The sequence below is a fragment of the Heptranchias perlo genome, chromosome 32 (genome assembly GCF_035084215.1).
Source record: "Heptranchias perlo isolate sHepPer1 chromosome 32, sHepPer1.hap1, whole genome shotgun sequence".
NCBI lineage: Eukaryota > Metazoa > Chordata > Chondrichthyes > Hexanchiformes > Hexanchidae > Heptranchias > Heptranchias perlo.
Genome location: NC_090356.1, coordinates 12,727,296 through 12,745,541, shown reverse-complemented (window position 1 = coordinate 12,745,541; position 18,246 = coordinate 12,727,296). Strand labels below are relative to the sequence as shown.

The following is an 18,246-nucleotide window of genomic DNA, read 5'->3' as shown; positions in this document are numbered from 1 at the left end:
AAACACTGTGATTTCTATGCCAGCTGTTTGGCTCCTCAGGAATTTCTTTGCTGGGCCCCTCACAGATGCAGAAGATGGATAATTTTTGTGCTACATCCTACGGTGAATGTGTCTTATTGCAGCCGAGTGGAACATGGCGCCAGGGACAGGGAAGAGCCCTGTCTCACTGCCCTGTCCTACACTGAACATGACCTCTGTCTCACTGCCCTGTCCTACACTAAACAGGACCTCTGTCTCACTGCCCTGTCCTACACTAAACAGGACCTCTGTCTCACTGCCCTGTCCTACACTGAACATGGCCTCTGTCTCACTGCCCTGTCCTACACTAAACATGACCTCTGTCTCACTGCCCTGTCCTACGCTAAACATGACCTCTGTCTCACTGCCCTGTCCTACACTGAACAGGACCTCTGTCTCACTGCCCTGTCCTACACTAAACATGACCTCTGTCTCACTGCCCTGTCCTACACTAAACATGATCTCTGTCTCACTGCCCTGTCCTACACTGAACATGGCCTCTGTCTCACTGCCCTGTCCTACGCTGAACATGGCCTCTGTCTCACTGAGCCTGTCCTGTATTGCACTGAACCTTGCTTGTACTATACTGAGCTTGTCCTATACTGAACTGAACCTCAGTACAGCCCAGGCTCAGTGCAGTACAGGTCAGACTCTGTGCAGTACAGGTCAGACTCTGTGCAGCACTGGTCAGTTCCACTGCATTTCTCTTTCTCATCATAGCCATAAGTCTTCCTTATCTGACCATCAGTGTCACATTGAGCCTGTTCAGTGCTGTAGTGATGTGATTTGTGTTTCATTGACCTGTCCTACACTGAACCTGACCTCTGTCTCACTGATCTGTCCTACACCGCACATATAACCTCTGTTTCATTGACCTGTCCTATACTAAATATGACCTCTGTCTCACTGACCTGTCCTATACTAAACATGACCTCTGTCTCACTGACCTGTCCTATACTAAATATGACCTCTGTCTCACTGACCTATCCTACACTAAATGTGACCTCTGTCTCACTGACCTGTCTTACACTGAACCTGACCTCTGACTCATTGACCTGTCCAACACTGAACATGACCTCTGTCTCACTGAATCTGATCCATTCCACACCGAGCCTGACCTTTGTCTCACTGACCTGTCCTACAGTGAACCTGACCTCTGACTCACTGACCTGCCTGCATTAAACCTGAACTCCGCCTCACTGTGACTCCAACCTATGGCGTAATGAGCACAACCTATACCGCACTGAGCCTGACCCGTGCCACACTGAGCCTGACCCGTGCCACACTGATTTCAAACAGGGTGGTGTTCATTTCAGTCAAGTGACAGTCTACTGCAGAAGTAATATTCACATGTTAGTGGGTGATTTCATTCTGATCGTTCCACCCTTATCTTCGATCTCTGAGACTGCTGGGATTTCCTGTTTAGGTTGTGAATAGGACAAGTTACAATCCTTTAGAAATTTTGAAAATGTCTTTTTTTAAATTAAAATTTTATTGAATATTTTGGAAAACGAGTTAAGTACAGTGCTGAACAAATATGTAATAGTTTCCACAATAAATTATACAAAAGATCATCCATAAATAAATAGATATTCACATGAACACACTCATTAATATCATTAATTCAACAGTCAGAGGGAGAATTGCACCTAGACAGGAACTTCTCAAATGGATTTTGTAGGATCCTGCAGGTTTTTAGGTATCTGATGGGATTAAGTTGACGAGGCCATCGGCTAAATAGCGAAGGGTTTCCAGTGATTGAGTGCTGGGAGTGGATCCCCCCCGCTGCACCAGTTTTCTTTAATTTTGACCATTTTCTTCCTCAAACTGAATTCAACAAACCATTTGCCGAGGTAAAGTTGGGAAGTGATTTAAGGGCGACAGCTGCTCGGCAGTCCTTACCCTTGTTTTCCGTTTTGCCTCCTGTTCTTTCCCTGCAGTTGTTGTTTGCGTTGCCTTCTTGCATATTTCTGTGAATTTTCTGCAACTGGTGTGATAAAACGACAGCGCCAGGGACAGCTGGAAAAGTGCAACAAAAATGTTGAAAAAAATCCGCCTCCTCGGAGAGCCGTTTATCTGAGGAGCAATCGACACACGGGACAGGAGTTACACGGCCTGTAATCCAATCGAGGCCTTCCAGTCATCTCGCAAGCAAGAGCGCTTTATAATCGTTTCGTATCTGGAATTGGATTATCGTCTTGAACTCCCTCCCGCATTTTCTATAAGATTGTACTTAAGCTGAATTGAGTTTTTAACTGTTGTGCACTATGCAGTGAGTTACGATACATTGTGAGGCAAGAGAGAGCAAAGTGGCACAGACCGGGATGTGAAGATACATGGCATTGTGAGATGGAGAGTGTGTGGAGTACTCCAGGGGTTCTTACAGCAGCGTAGCTCTTTACGGTACAGGTTGCTCTTAGCGGCCCTTCCTCGGAGGCGGCAGGGGTAAATAGTCCGACTCTGCGCTCCCGATGGGACGCCTTAACCGCCCGAAGCACATGTTGGAAACTGAGGCGCGTAGCTGTCCAAGCATTTAAATTAACGGCCAAACAATTGAGCGCAGCACTCCAAATTCCGTCACAGGCGAGGCTCCCCGCCAGCAACGCAAAGTTGGGAAATGAGCCCTTCCACACAAATCGCAGAGAAAATCCCGATGTGGCAGCAAATTGCTCCGTAATTCCATCATGGCTCAGTCAGGGACAGCACTGACCAGAATGCAACCGAGCTGGACAGGCCATGAAGGTCCCATCCTATTCTTGGCTGAATTAGCTGACCTCCGCTAGATAGGCAGTTGGTGCACTACAAATGGCCTTGCACACCCCCGCCCGCCCGTCCCTCCCCTCCCTCACACACATACACTCCAGGGAGGGCAAAAAGCCCACATCCTGACGGCTATCCAGTAACACCCATGCTAGAAAGGTGCCATGTGATGAATGGACTGTGCTTGCCTGTGATGCCTCCTGGGTCGACTAGCCTGCTGACACACATGAAGAATGGTCACTTGAGTGAGGCAGGGCAGGGCAGCAACGACTGTGCAACCACAAAGAAATCTACACCATCAAAAGAGGGGGAGAAAAGCTCAGATGAGTCCATAACCTTCATCGTGCAAACCTTTAGAAGTCAAACCAAGAGGACTCCAGTGTCATTAAATATCAGCCCACTCTTTATGATTTTTAATGTTCCTTCACAACTTCTAAGATTTTCATCTTTTTACTATAATTTATATACTTTTCCAGGACAGCCTCTAGTCTATACTTGTCTGTGTCCTGCATAAGTGAAAAATATTGGTCCTTGAAGCTATAATTATTTTGCATTAAAGCTAATGCATTGAACCAGTTCAAACTCTGAGAAAACTTAGAAACTGCCCAATAAATAAAGGCCATCTCATAGGCCACAGAGCACGGCAGGAAGAAGAGCACATAGCGCTTCTACAGAATTCACCAACACAGAGCACCTCCTACAGAATTCACCAACACAGAGCACCTCCTACAGAATTCACCAACACAGAGCACCTCCTACAGAATTCACCAACACAGAGCTCCTCCTACAGAATTCACCAACACAGAGCTCCTCCGAGAGAATTCACCAACACAGAGCACCTCCTACAGAATTCACCAACACAGAGCACCTCCGAGAGAATTCACCAACACAGAGCACCTCCTACAGAATTCACCAACACAGAGCACCTCCGAGAGAATTCACCAACACAGAGCACCTCCTACAGAATTCACCAACACAGAGCTCCTCCTACAGAATTCACCAACACAGAGCTCCTCCTACAGAATTCACCAACACAGAGCACCTCCTACAGAATTCACCAACACAGAGCACCTCCGAGAGAATTCACCAACACAGAGCTCCTCCGAGAGAATTCACCAACACAGAGCACCTCCTACAGAATTCACCAACACAGAGCTCCTCCGAGAGAATTCACCAACACAGAGCACCTCCTACAGAATTCACCAACACAGAGCACCTCCTACAGAATTCACCAACACAGAGCACCTCCTAGAGAATTCATCAAAATGAAATGCCTCGTGGAAACAAAGTCGGCATTGATTCGCCTCCACTAGGATTTGTCAGTATGGAGCACCTCTGGGAAAAGGAGATGGCACAAAGCACCTCCGGAAAAAAGGTATCAGGATGTAATGCCTCCTGGAGGAGACGTGTCATCCTCAGCACTCTTGGGTCTCAGGATCTACCTGTAGTTTGTGAAAACTGATGTGCCACTTATGATTGCGTTCATTAACAGATCATATGTTTCCCATCTACAGACTTCAATCTCTTAACTATCATTTCAAAGTCTTTTTTGTTCTTACAACATTTTTTAAAAAATCTTTTGAGTTGGCACATTTGTACAGTCAAACAAACTCTTTTACAAAGATAGACAAACTCTTGACTGCAGCATTCTGTGACAGTCCATAAATCACTCACAGAATGCAGCTCCCTGTCTAATGAAGAACCGTATAAATGTGCCCTTCACATTAACACACTTCCATAGACAGCTATAGAGAAAGAACTTAGTGCATGTTAAAACCATTGGACCTTGTTTCTGTTAAATATTTTGAAGGGTTTTGATCATCAGCCCATAAGGATTTGAAAATTGCCGACAGGAGGTTTGTTTCTTGTTGTTAGTCAGTACAAACTGGGTTTGAAACTCTCAAAATTCACATCTGCTCAAATTACCTAGTTTACGTTTCTCAGCTGTTAACCAAGTTCAGTGTATTTTTAAACACATTTAATTAATTAACAAATAGATGCCAGCTGGCCTGAACAACTGAGCTGCCGTCTTTACCGTTAGTGAGTCTCCTCAGTTGCCTGGTAGCATTTTGCCACACGTCTATTTTTTTTAAACAGTTACTGTATTTCACAGAGAATTAGGCAGTTATCTGATTCTGTGGAGCCTTTAACTGAAAACAGATTCAATAAACATGTGGCAACCCCAGCATGCTCGTCACTCTCGCTCAAATGGCAGTTTCCCAAGAAACAGAAGACTGGGATTTATACTACAATAGCAGTTTAATGATAGCATTTTTTTTCCTGCAGTTTTCTCCACCTGTGAAGGTGCTAACTCACGCTGCAGAAAGTCCCACAGGAACCTTGGATGCCTCCCAAGTGGCAGTTCTGCATGTGTGAGCCTAGACAGTGATTGTTGGCAGCCTATTCAACCATGTCCTCACCCACATACACAAAAACACACACACACACCCACATACACATAAGCGCACACACACACACACACACACACACAAGAGCGCGCACACCCACCCACATACACTCAAGCACACACACACCCACACATATACACACACACTTTATAACAGGGGTTACTGGATCACCATCAAGAATGGGAACTCCCCTGCTCCTGCCCCAGCTAGATTTGCTAACTCAGTGCAGGCCAAGGGTTGAACCAAAGACATTTCCTGATGGTTCACTACCACACTGAGCAGTGCATTTACCCATTGAACAATTAGGAGAGCACATTCTTTTATTTTATTCATCATCTGATGATCTAGATTAGATAAGGTCTCACAGAAAGTTATCCCCACTTTCTTGAAAGTGATCTCTTTGGTTATGTGGAGTTTAGAAGGTATCACTAACACATTTTATTGAGTATCAATAACAATTATTTAACTGGAATCCTTTGAGGTTTTCAGTACGAATCTTACACAAAAGATGTAAGATCCATTCTCAGTATCTTCCAAGAATACTGAGTGATCTGGTCTGTGGTTTTATTGATTGCTGTACTATATTACAGCATTTGAAAATTCTCAACAAATAGATATCACAAGAGAAGGAAAGGTTTATATCATACTGAGTGTGGAATATGCTCACATTATACAACAGCACAATAGCATCAGCCGTTTCTAATTTTTTGGGCAAAAAAGGACGCCTTGAAGTAATACGGACAATGACCGGCAGGCAAAGAACCTCTGGTCCCTCCAACCTGCCCCAAATGATTGCGATGCTTTGTGCATCACAATATATACACTCCCACCCGAAACCATGTGATCTCCTGGGAGAGGCAGAAAAATGGATAAAAACCTAGGCCACTCTGGGGAAAAAAAATCCAGGAAATTCCCCCCCCCCCCCCCCGTTAGGTGATCGAAATTAGTCCAGGAGATCACTCTGGATCTGACGAAGGCATGCAATACTTACCTTTTGTACAAAGATGCTTTTGTAATATTAAGATGCAGCGTGTTTGATAAGCAAAACATTCAGCAACTTCCCATCAAATGTGTTATTTTTAACTCCCATTCACCCAGCCGTATAATTGACAAGTGAAGTTCCCAGGAAAGCTTTGAGTACAATTCTGAAGCTGCAAAGGGTGTTCAGTTTATGAAGGATCTGCCCTGACCTACACAGGTTTCAGCTCAGTCCCTTCCACCCTGTCAGGGAGGTGAGGCTGTCGGATAGGGTTTCTTTTGTACATTCACTGCCCAATAAATCGTTTGATATTAGTTATATATATTCTATATGTATATACACATATAGGCATCTATAAGGAGTATGCATGTCCTAAGCAATTCCACATAGTAGGAATACCAGGTCTGAAGCTGATTCACCAACAGCACATGTAATGGAGCATCTATGCAGAATGTGGTACAACGGCCAAAGGCGCTCATGTGTGTTAAATGAGTCAAATTTGCTACCTCTTTAATAGTGAAACAAACTGAGTCACTTCTCCGAGTATTGCTGCTGTTAACCGCACAGGCGTGAGGTTTTTTAACTTGCTGTCCTCAGCACAATGAGATAGAAAAAAAATGATGTCAGGAGTTGTTTACATAATCTGTTGCCAATCCACTACACTTTTCAAACTTTTTTTTTTGACACCATTTCGTTGGTAATTGCCCCGTGAAAGCAGAATTTGCAGAATCTCGACTGCAGTCCAGTCCAGGCATCCCAGAGAGTATTATCACACGCACTAGAAATAACTTAGAAAGCAGGCGGGTCCATATTAGGTAATGAATTTCAACCAGAAAGAAGGGAACAAGAAATTTATTGACAAGCCTGTGTGACTGGAAGACCCAGCTCCTTTCAGCAATTGTGATTTTTATATTTAGCCAGCACACGGGGCTTCTGGATGATAGATAATGACTCGATTGTTTTTTTTCCCCCCTCCCCGTCACAAGTGGAGAGAGGGAGTGGAAAATAAAAGTTAAATGTTATTTGTGATAAAGGAATTTAATAACTCGATCAGAAATATCGCTGTTTGATTTAAAGGGTGAGGCACTTACCAATCTGCCCTATAGTTTCAACCTGCTGATAAAATACCACAAAATAGCAAAGTATTGAGTTTTGTTTTGCGGGGAGAGGGAATCGTTGAATTTGGAAAGGATAGGTTCTATTCTGGGGATAACCTGAGCAGCTGTTTCCATTTGACGCTTCAATTTGCTTTTTCAGTCTGTTGTCACAGGACTGATATTGCAGACTGAATTTTTAAAAAAATCTCTTAATGTATTTTGATATTTTCCGTGAGGTGTATATATATATATATATATTTGTGTGAGTGCGCGGCATTACTGTATTTAGGGGTCGGTTACAGCCTCCGATGGGAGGGATCATCGCACTTTTCTGCAACAGTTGGTAACTTTCATTTGGCCTTAGTCCATCAATTTTTGAGCTTGTTTCCAGAAAGGAGATTTCATCAATGCTCCTTCTCTCTCTCTATACATTCTATCTATCCCTTTCTCCTTTAACCATTTTCCTTCCTCCTGAGGAATTTCCTGGCTCAGTGTAGTTAGAATCCTGAATGTGTGGTGTGGGTGTCTTTCTGTCTTCACCAGGCCCATGACACTTGGGGGGTGGTGGGGGATTTGCAGCGACATTAATACAGAAAGGGCCAATAGTTCTGGAGCACCTAGAGAGGCTCATCCTAGAAATTAGCTGCTGGAAAGATGAACATTTATTCACTAAAATGAACTTTCTTTGTAACCTTTGACCTTCCACCATTGTTTTAACAGGAGGGGCAGGCCCAAGAGAAGCTGGTGCTACTAATTGATGTACCGATCTGTGTGGATCGGTAAGTTTCAGGTGTCATTTGTTTTCCCAACTAGTTTTCTCTTGTCTATTTCATAATTATATCACATTCATTCGTAATTGATCATTTTGGGGGGGTTTAATGAGAGGTCAGTGGTTAATCTGTTAAATAAATACCAATCGAAGCTCACTCTAATATTGTGTTAGATCAGCAGGAATTGCCCATTCCATTTCGTTTGTCCAGTATATTGATCAAAAATGACATTGTATATTTGTATCATCCCAGCACGTTTCCAAATGTAAAGTGCCAGTAATCAAGTTACAAACAAGTACTAAATCTGTCAGCAGAATCACTGTGGCAAATGGTGTCCTTCCATTAACAGTCTATGAAATGGCTCCATTTGCTGCAGAACAACCTTGTTCAACTAACTGCCTTTGCACTGATAACTAGTTCAGTTATAACTAAACACCACTAAATAACCAATCAAATGAGAATCCACAAACATACAAATAGGTATTTGTGAATCATCAAAAATATACACATTTAGAAGGGTGCTACTGAAGTATACAAGATAACAGCACCCCCGAGATTCAGGCAAAGAATATGTAGAGGCTGGAAAAGAGGGTTCAATGGCTTATTGCAGGTGGTTTCTTAAACATCTTTAGGTATATTTTTCTGCGGGTGTGAATGGAAGTGAAAAACTAGATGTGAATAAACCAATGAGGAAAATCAGTAATGGACTTTTCTTCCACTAGTTTCAGTTTTGCTCACAGCTAAAAAATGAGTTAGGGTTAGGAGATCTTTTACATCCACCTGAACAGGCAGACTGGATCTTAGTTTCACATTTCATGGACCAAATGGCCTCCTCCTGTTCTGTGTACTTCTTTTGTTCTATGACACATTGGGACGTTAAGAACAAAATGTTAATTAAGCATGCTGAACAAAGTTGTCTATATTTTAAAAAATCTATCAAGAAACACTTAGACATCTTCATTTGAAGGGGGAACATTTGTTAGTCATGAAAAGTCATTCATTCATTTGTCAATTTAAACATACAAACTTACTGTAACTAAAAGAGCAAACTATATCTCCTGGCATCAGTTCTGTTTTGAACCCAATCAACTCTATCTCCCTACTCTTCAAGTCCTGACAAATTCTAGCTTCTTGTCCATTTTACAAGCCCAAGCATTAACTAGCCTAAGCATCTTAGTTAACAGGAGAAATACTAATTCAGAGGGGGAGGGATAATTAAATTTAGTAGGTTTGGAGTAAAGGACAACAGGATGGATTTGAACAGGTTAGCAGTGGAGGGAGGGGTGATGAGATGGATTTAAACAGAATGCAGGAGAGATATCTAATCAAATTTAGAGGAATCAGTTAACTTTGTAACATTACAGCCTGTTTAAACTGTCAATCAAAGTTAGTTTGGATCCTATTTAACAAGTCTTGCACTGTATCAAATGAGAGATCCGCTAGTATACACCATGGAGCAGGTTGTGAGTGGTGATTCAAAGTAGATTGAACTATCTCCATCCAAGTATTAGAGCAGGATTCGCACATCAACAATTAGGTATTGGAGTTCTGAATGGGACAGCTTTGAGAGCAAGCAAACCACAACCTTTAAACAAAGCATAATAGTTAAAAAGTATATGCCACTGTACCAGCAGACTGGGGCTTGAATGTGGCCATTGGAAGTTGTCCATCATTCCATTATCTTTACAGCACTGTGTGTAGCACTGTTTGCAGCTCATTTCCTTAAATCCATCGAAGTTTGTACTCTGCAATGAGATGGCACAAGAACGTAACAAGTATGCTATCATGTTAGAACTTTTACAGATGACAATTTTCTGGCTTGCAAGCAAAAATAGTGATGGTGACCTCCAGTTTCTATCGCTCGTGGCAAACGTTTTAGAAATTCCAATAAGTCTCATTCATAATCTAATGTTCTAAAGTTTAAAATACTGAATACGTCCCTTCAGTTTTAGCGTCAAATTTATTTCACTCGTCCTATTCTCCATGGAGTGTTCTGATGAGATCGCAGTTGAATCTTAACCACGCTGTTTGCATTATCTGTTCAAATCGTATCACTCACTGGAAGAGGTCACATGGAAGCAGAGATGCAACGTCATTTCATTGACACACTTTCAAGGTTTTGACATTTTGGGTCCCAACAAGTTGTTTATTATCAGAGCAATAAATCAGCACAAATATAACTTGTACTACAGAAGGGGTATCACAGGTTTCCACCAACACTCATGGTTTAGTTGATACTAATCTATAACCAGTATTGGCTTGACTACAATGGAGCTGGCTACAAACTGGTATCATCCAAGCAGTACATTTTCAAACAGTTTATGCATTGCTAATTAGGAAACTTAATGGGTGTTTACTGTGCAGTATTTGTTAATGATTACTATCTCAGGGTGTGATGCTGCTTAACAATGAATTTAGCCCAACAAAATAAGTTCTGATGGGTGTGAGAAAACGTTGTGTCAATATAGCAGCTGAGATTTCAAATATTGGTGCGATAAATATAGTTGACAGTACTGTTAACATCGTCAATAAGTGGCTGGTGTTAATGACTGAATCTTGAAAAACTCTTGAGTTTTGTCGTTTCTCATAATATATTTTTTGATATGTTTGTTCCATACATATTAGATGCCTGTTCTTCTGATTCTGCTGGAATCAAGCCTGGTTTCCATTTGTTTGATTAGTGCCCGCAATTTCTTTATTCATTCGTCATGAACCTGTGACTGACAGCTGAAAGGCCCAATATGCTAGTCCCAACTCATGTAACTGCAGTTGAATGGATGCCAATATCATCTTTTGCTCCAATGCGTTTGTCAGATGGGTGGGACTTTTAAGTAAATGAGTTAAGTTGAGTCTAAGCGAAGCCAGCAGAGATTATGTGTGAATGCAGAGGTAAGTGCAATCAGGTGTACTCAGGTACAAAGCTCAGGGGAGGGAGGTGGCTAATTACCTGAACACATTCAACTGTTGAGTTCTTACGATTCTTCTCAGCTCTCAGATTATGGCTATTTTATTTCACATAACATGAGAAAAATTGTTTTCCTGTATGTTACCAGTGCTCAATTTACAGACCAGTAATCTACTGAGCCATAAAAGCATTGATCCATTCCCTGACAATCCTTGATTCTAATAGTTATAATACTCCAGTATCTAAAGGGTTAAAGTAGAATGGGTTGAAATCGTGCTGTGGGATAATAGTAATGAGTACATTAATGTATTCGTACCAAGTCTTTCTGTCCACCATTTTATCTAAGCCATGGGTTAACTCCTTCACCGTGTGACAAAGTGGACAAAGGAATTTCATATGAAGGTGATAGTGCATTTGTTAATAATATCCCACAGTGAGATTTCAACTCGGGTTTAGAGCCATAAAATTGTCAGTTTGAATAACTCAAGTCACATTAAAAAAAAATCTCCACGTTCTGAGGACTCTTAAATAGTTTAAATCAGCTAATAAGAGAATGTATGTTAGAAGTGTAACAATGAAAGTTACAGTACTCACACATTGTACAGCATTGCTGCCACTCATGTCACATAGATACTGTTTGAAATAGTGATATAAGTGCCTTGTGATGTTTTACTACATTAAAGGTGCTACATAAATGCAAGTTGTTGTTGTGTGTGGCTGCTGTATCTCCTTAAGGTGGTAGATGAATTAATACTGGCTTCGTGGGTTTTCGTCGATGGCTGAGGGATAAAGCCACCATCTGCCTTTGCACTAATCCATCTCGGACACAAACAGCCCAAAGTCCTTCGGGCCTCAGAGCGCATTGGTGCCATAAGACCATAAGAGATAGGAGCAGAAGTTGGCGATTTGGCACTTCAAGCCTGCTCCGTCATTTAATGAGATCATGGTTGATCTGATTTTTACCTCAACTCCACTTTCCCGCCTTTTCCCCATATCCTTTGACTCGCTTGCTGATCAAAAATTTGCCTAACTCAGCCTTGAATGTATTCAATGACTCAACCTCCACAGCTTTTTGGGGTAAAGAATTCCAAAGATTCATGACCTTCTGGGAGAAGAAATTCCTCCTCATTTCCGTCTTAAATGGGTGACCCCTTATTCTGAGCCTTTGCCCCTAGTTTTAGATTCCCCCATGAGAGGTAACATCCTCACAGCGTCTACCCTATTGAGTCCCATCAGAATCTTGTATGTTTCAATAAGATCTCTCATTCTTCTAAACTCCAATGAGTATAGACCCAACCTGTTCAACCTTTCCTCATAAGACAACCCTACCATACTCAGAGTCAACCTAGTGGACCCTCTCTGAACTGCCTCCAATGCAAGTATATCCTTCCTCAAATAAGGGCACCAGAACTGTACACAGTACTCCAGGTGAGGTCTCACCCAGCACCCTGTACAGTTGTAGCATAACTTCCCTGCTTTTAAATTCCACTCTCCTAGAAATAAAGGCCAATATTCCGTTTGCCTTCCGGATTACCTGCTGCACCTGTATATTGACTTTTTGCGTTTCATGTACGAGGACACCCAGATGCCTCTGTACTGCAGCATTTTGTAGTATTTCTCCATTCAAATAATATTTTGCTTTTTTATTTTTCCTCCCAAAGTGGATGACTTCACATTTTCTCACGTTCTATTCCATCTGCCAAATTTTTGCCCACTCGCTTAACCTGTCAGTTTTACTTTGCAGACACTTTGGGCTCGATTTTCGGACGTCCAAGCTGGCGGGTTTGTGGTGGGGGGGGCTCCGAAAATCGGGGCTACCCGGGGCGGGTCCGGAGCCTGGCTCCAACCCGTCCACTTCCGGGTTCCCCAGTGACGCGCTTAGATGCGCGCGCAGCCCCCGCGTGCGGGACTCCCGCCGGCAATTAAAGCCGGTGGGATCAATTAAGTAGATAGTTCAGGTCGTTTGCAGACCTGATTTGTAGGATATTTTAGGAGGGGTGGGATTTCCAACTTAACTGAGACTGTTTCCCGTACTGGGGGAAACACTCCCAGTTGAAATGGACGTGTTGCAGTCACCAGCCTGTGGCAGCTGCAAAGGTCCATTTGACAGGTGCAGGGGGAGACCTTCGCTCATTGCAGGAGGCCACTCTGTCACTTTGGACAAAGTTTGGCCTGCACCATCCTCCTCCTAACAATAAAATTCACCAACTTGCACACTTACCCCGGTGTGGAGACACGTTTACCTACCTTGCGGACCCCCTCAAACATACATCTTCCGGATGGGGGCCGCCATAGCTGCAGTCATGACTTCCTCGGAGGGCGAACAGCATCACCAGCCTCGCCGGCCACGCTGTCCACTTCTGACACGTGGAGCTCCACAACATAGTGCTGTGACACATCCACCTGCACAGCAGGAGGGAGGGCAACCACAGAGAGAGATGCGTCGCAGAAGGCACTACCCTCGCCACATGGTCTACAGACCGAGGCTCAGCTTCCTGGATCTCTCTGAGCAGCATTGCACACGGAGGCTCAGAGTCACTCGACATGTAGTCATGGACATCTGCAGCCTCCTTCATGCCGAGCTGCTCCCGGCTGGCCCGAGCACCATCTTCTTACCTGTTGCTGTCAAAGTCACCGCTGCCCTCAACAACTTCTCCGCATCCTTCCAGGGTACCACCGGGGACATTGCTAGCATCTCTCAGTCGTCTGCAAAAGAGCCCTGCAAATACACCTACACCCACTCTGCAGTGACACAATGGGTGGCATCAGGTGTGGATCTTCATGGTGATCCTCAGGAAAGGGCATTATTGCACAAACCAGACAAGATTTGCAAAGACGTGGCAGTAGTGGTGACAATATAATATGTAATGTGAGTTGATCAGAAATCAAATATAAGTAACAACCATGACAAACCCTCAAACACCCTTGTGCATCCCCTTCATGCTCACAGCATGTTTGCCTTATGCTTCCTACTACACATATGTGATGCATGCCCTGTGGCTGAGGCACAGGTAGTGGCAGGTTGGGTGAGGCTGATCGTGAAAGAGATGCACGTGAGGGTGAGTATGAGACGGAGCCATGAGATTGTATGAGGATTGGGTTGAGTGGTAGTGATGGGATGAGTACTGGCGAGGTGAGTAAGTGCAGATAAGATGAGGATGAGCTTTGAGTGGGTGTGAGGGGTGATGTGATAGAGTAGAGTTGGCAGTGCAGAAGGAGATGTGGGCTGGGGGCGGTGATGTGGCAGACGTAGTGTAGGGGAATGAGTAAGTGTACTCACTTCGTCTGACCTACTTAGGTCATTGAAGCGCCTCCTGCACTGTATGCAGATGCATGATATGTTGGTGGTGCTGGTGACCTCCTCTGCCACCTTGAGCCAGGCCTTCATGGTGGCAGAGGCAGGCCATTTCCTCCCACCCGCTGGGGAGAAGATCTCTGTCCTCCCCCTCCTCCTCACCCCATCCAGTAGGACCTGGAGTGAGGCATCATTAAACCTGGGAGCAGCCTTCCCCCTCGGCTGCTCCATGCTATAATTTTGGCTCCTTTCTGCAGCATCAGTCAGTGGAGGACTGCCCCTTTAAATAGGGCTCCTCCAGCTGACAGCCTATGATGCGGCTGCGCAGTCTGTCCGCTGCGCAGCTTTCCAGTGCGAAACCCGGAAGCCAAGGTAAATGCCTTCAATTAGGCTGCGATCGCGTGCGGAGCACCCCAAATTCACTGGGCGCGTTACCCACGGGCCCAGTCGACCCCCCGCTGCCAACCCGCCTCCCTCCTAATATCGAGCCCTTTTTGTCCTCCTTGCAACTTGCTTTTCCACCTATCTTTGTATCATCAGCAAATTTGGCCACAATACACTCTGTTCCTTCATCCAAGTCATTGATATATATTGCAAATAGTTAGGCCCCAGCACTGATCCCTGCAGCACCCCACTAGTTACAGATTACCATTTTGAAAATGATCCTTTCATCCCAACTCTTTGTTTTCTGTTAATTAGCCAATCTTCTATCCATGCCAGTATATTACCCCCAACAGCATGAGCTCTTAACTTGTGCAGTAATCTTTTATGTGGCACCTTATCGAATGCCTTTTGGAAATCCAAATATGCTGCATCCATTGGTTCCCCTTTATCCACCCTGCCCGTTACTTCCTCAAAGAACTCTAATAAATTTGTCAGACCCGATTTCCCCTTCATAAAACCATGTTGACTCTCTTTGATTGTATTATGAGTTTCTAAATGTCCTGCTACTGCTTCCTTAATAATGGACTCTAGCATTTTCCCAATGACAGATGTTAGGCTATTGGTCTGCAGCTACCTACTTTCTGTCTCACTCCTTTCTTGAATAGGGGTGTTACATTTGCGGTTTTCCAATCTGCTGGGACCTTTCCAGAATCTAGTGAATTCTGGAAGATTACAACCAACGCATCCACTATCTCTGTAGCCACTTTCTTTAAGACCCTCGGATGCAAGCCATCAGGTCCAGGGGACTAGTCAGCCTTTAGACCCATTAGTTTACCTAGTACTTTTTCTCCAGTGATAGTGATTATTTTTAGTTCCTCCCTCCCCTTTGCCCCTTGATTATCTACTATTATTGGTATATTATTAGTGTCTTCTACTGTGAAGACAGATACAAAATATCTGTTCAATTCCTCTGCCATTTCCTTGTTTTCCATTATTATTTCCCCAGTCTCATCCTCTACCAGGATTATCAGGGTGTCTGGGACTGGGACCCCAATTCACCCAGGTCTCTGCCCCTTTTTTAATGGGTTTTAAAATTCTGCCTGAAGGGGAGGCAGACACTTCTTGGAAGAGGCCGGACAGGCAGACTGACGTTATCCATCAGAATTCCTTCCCAGTTCCACCTCCATTTCCCCCTCACAACAGCGTCCACCTGTGTGAAGCAGACGTACTTTGCCTGCCAGGACCCGATCCTGGTGGAAGTGGGGCCAGTGAAATTTACAAAGGCTGATTTCCCTATCGCAATGAATTATAGCAACATTAGGTACAGGAGTAGGCCATTCAGCCCCTCGAGCCTGTTCTGCCATTCAGTTAGATCATGACTGATCTCTACCTCAACTCCAGTTAACCGCCATAGCTCCATATCCATTACCTAATGATTGTGGAGAGATTGATTGGTGTTGAGAAAGTGAGAAATTAGTCCTTAAATTTTTTTTTTCAGATATTCAGCTGGCACAACTGGTTCACTAATGCTGCAGCATAGCGCCACAGTAATATCCCTCGCCACACCCATCCCCACCATGCCATTTCCCCCCCCCCCCCCGCCCCCCGAGACTGGCAAAAACACCACAGACACCTGCCCACATTGTGCTAATGCCCTTGGCCCTGGGATTTGGGAAAAGGCCAGAGGCGTGTCCATGGGCACGTAGATGTTGCACCTTGCCCCACCCAGATCCGTTCCCAAAAGGTGTCTAGGAATTTCGGGCCTAAGACCCCAGTTTGATTCTTGCTCTGTCCTACATTACCTGATCTCACCTAGAGTAGCAGTTCGGGGGGGCAAGATAATCAGCTTCAGTGTCCCTGGACTAGGGAGGGGAAAATCAGTCAGGGTTCTGATTTCTGGTTATATCCAGTGACTTCCCCCCCCCCCCTCCACCAATGGAAAGTGCACCGTGGTGGGTGTCAGTTTAGAACTGGATTGGGCGTGGCTGTGATAGCTCGCAGGTGAAGTTGGGCAACGTACCAGAGGGCTACACCGCGGTGCCCATTGCAAAGCTGGCACCTCTAGGAAAGCAGGGTCCAAATTGGAAACAAAACGGAAACTGGTCTGCTTTATCATCCAGGCAATCTGTCCATGTACCAAATACTAGTCCGCCAATATTATCCCCTTTCCCTATCCCTCTCCTTCTTCCCCTCCCCACCACCCTCCCTTACATGCAAGCCTTCCTGACTCATTTATTAATAGTTTTAGAGGGAATTCTGACTATGCTCTCACAGAGCTAGAATTGAATCAAAGTAACAGTACTAAAATCATCAAGATAATAGATATTGTTCAAAAAAATGTCTTATCCCTTCAATGGAATGGGACTAATTGGATAGCTCTTTCAAAGAGCCAGCACAGGCACGTTGGGCTGAATGGCCTCCTCCTGTGCTGCACCTTCATTCCTTCATAACTTCCAGAGTCATAGATCTAAGGCTGTGGCTAAGAGGACAGGTGGACGACCTGCGATATCACGGCCTACACCAATCATGCACTACGGCCAGTCAGTAAAGGTTGCTGGAGCTTGACGTGGGAGAATCCCTGTCAACTTTCACCCGTTCCTGTTGGCTAGGAGCCTCATCTCCAGTTATTGCATGTGATAACCCAACAAAGATTGCCATTGAGGCTAGCCCACACTACATTTTGACAACTGAACCTAAATGAAATAGTCAGTTGTTGTCAGTCATGTTGATCGCTGTATTTTCCTACAAAATCTATTTTTTTGTAATATCTTTTGACTACTACAGGTGCTACTAAATAAAATTGCTACAGAGCAGTGCCAGTTACAGGGAAGAAAACAATGTGTATTATCAATAATACTTGAAGGGAAAAAATTTACAGTGCTATGGGGAAAGAGCAGAGGAATGGGACAAATTGGATAGCTCTTTCAAAGAGCAGGTACGATGGGCCAAATGGCCTCCTCCATGCTGTACCTACTATGATACTACATAACCTGTGGGTTTGAAGGTGACCTGATACAAGATGATGAGAGGTGACTACTTGAGAATGAAAAAAAAACGCTCAACATATGAAATAGGAGGGACGGTTTTGTTGGGCTCAATGTGTCATTTCCTCTTCCTCGGAATCCTGCAACATTGTATTACAGTGAAATTTGCACTTGCACTGTCAGAGGACTGTCCTGTTAAGAGAGGGCCTTAAATGCCTCAATTTGCTTCTGTTAATCTATGTGTAGAGCATCTGAAGCCCTGTTGTAAGAACATCTCACTTACAACCTAATTTTTTTTGTCAAAAGTGATGACACTATAACAGGACTCCACAGTATATATTTGACAGTTACGAGCAGATCACCCATGGAATTGCTTTTGGGTTGAGGAGGAGGCCAGGCTGTGCGTCTAGTGGAGCCAGGTGTGAGGGAGAAGGGTCTGGGTGGTGACTGGAGGCTAGTGCCAAGGCTGAGGTGAAGATGGGTGCCAGGCTGAGGCTGGGTGTTGAGTTGGCAGGTTAAGATTGGGAGTAAAATGCAGACAAGCTTGGGAATGAAGCCTAGCTAAGCCCAGGTGTGCAGATGCAGAACAAGGGGCGGGCTTCTTAAATCGGTCTGAGGCTCATGGAGACCCACATGTCCACATCAG

General features: G+C 44.2%; 1 protein-coding gene across 5 annotated transcripts in view; it reads left to right on the top strand.

Annotated features, from left to right (window-relative positions):
• The window catches only part of casz1 (castor zinc finger 1), a 276,456-nt gene that overhangs the window by 78,130 nt on the left and 180,080 nt on the right, over positions 1 to 18,246 (top strand). For all 5 annotated transcript variants that reach the window (XM_067970381.1, XM_067970383.1, XM_067970380.1 and 2 more), the window contains exon 3: positions 7,983 to 8,041. The gene's annotated coding sequence lies outside the window, so the exon portion shown is untranslated. The remainder of the gene's footprint in view (positions 1 to 7,982; positions 8,042 to 18,246) is intronic.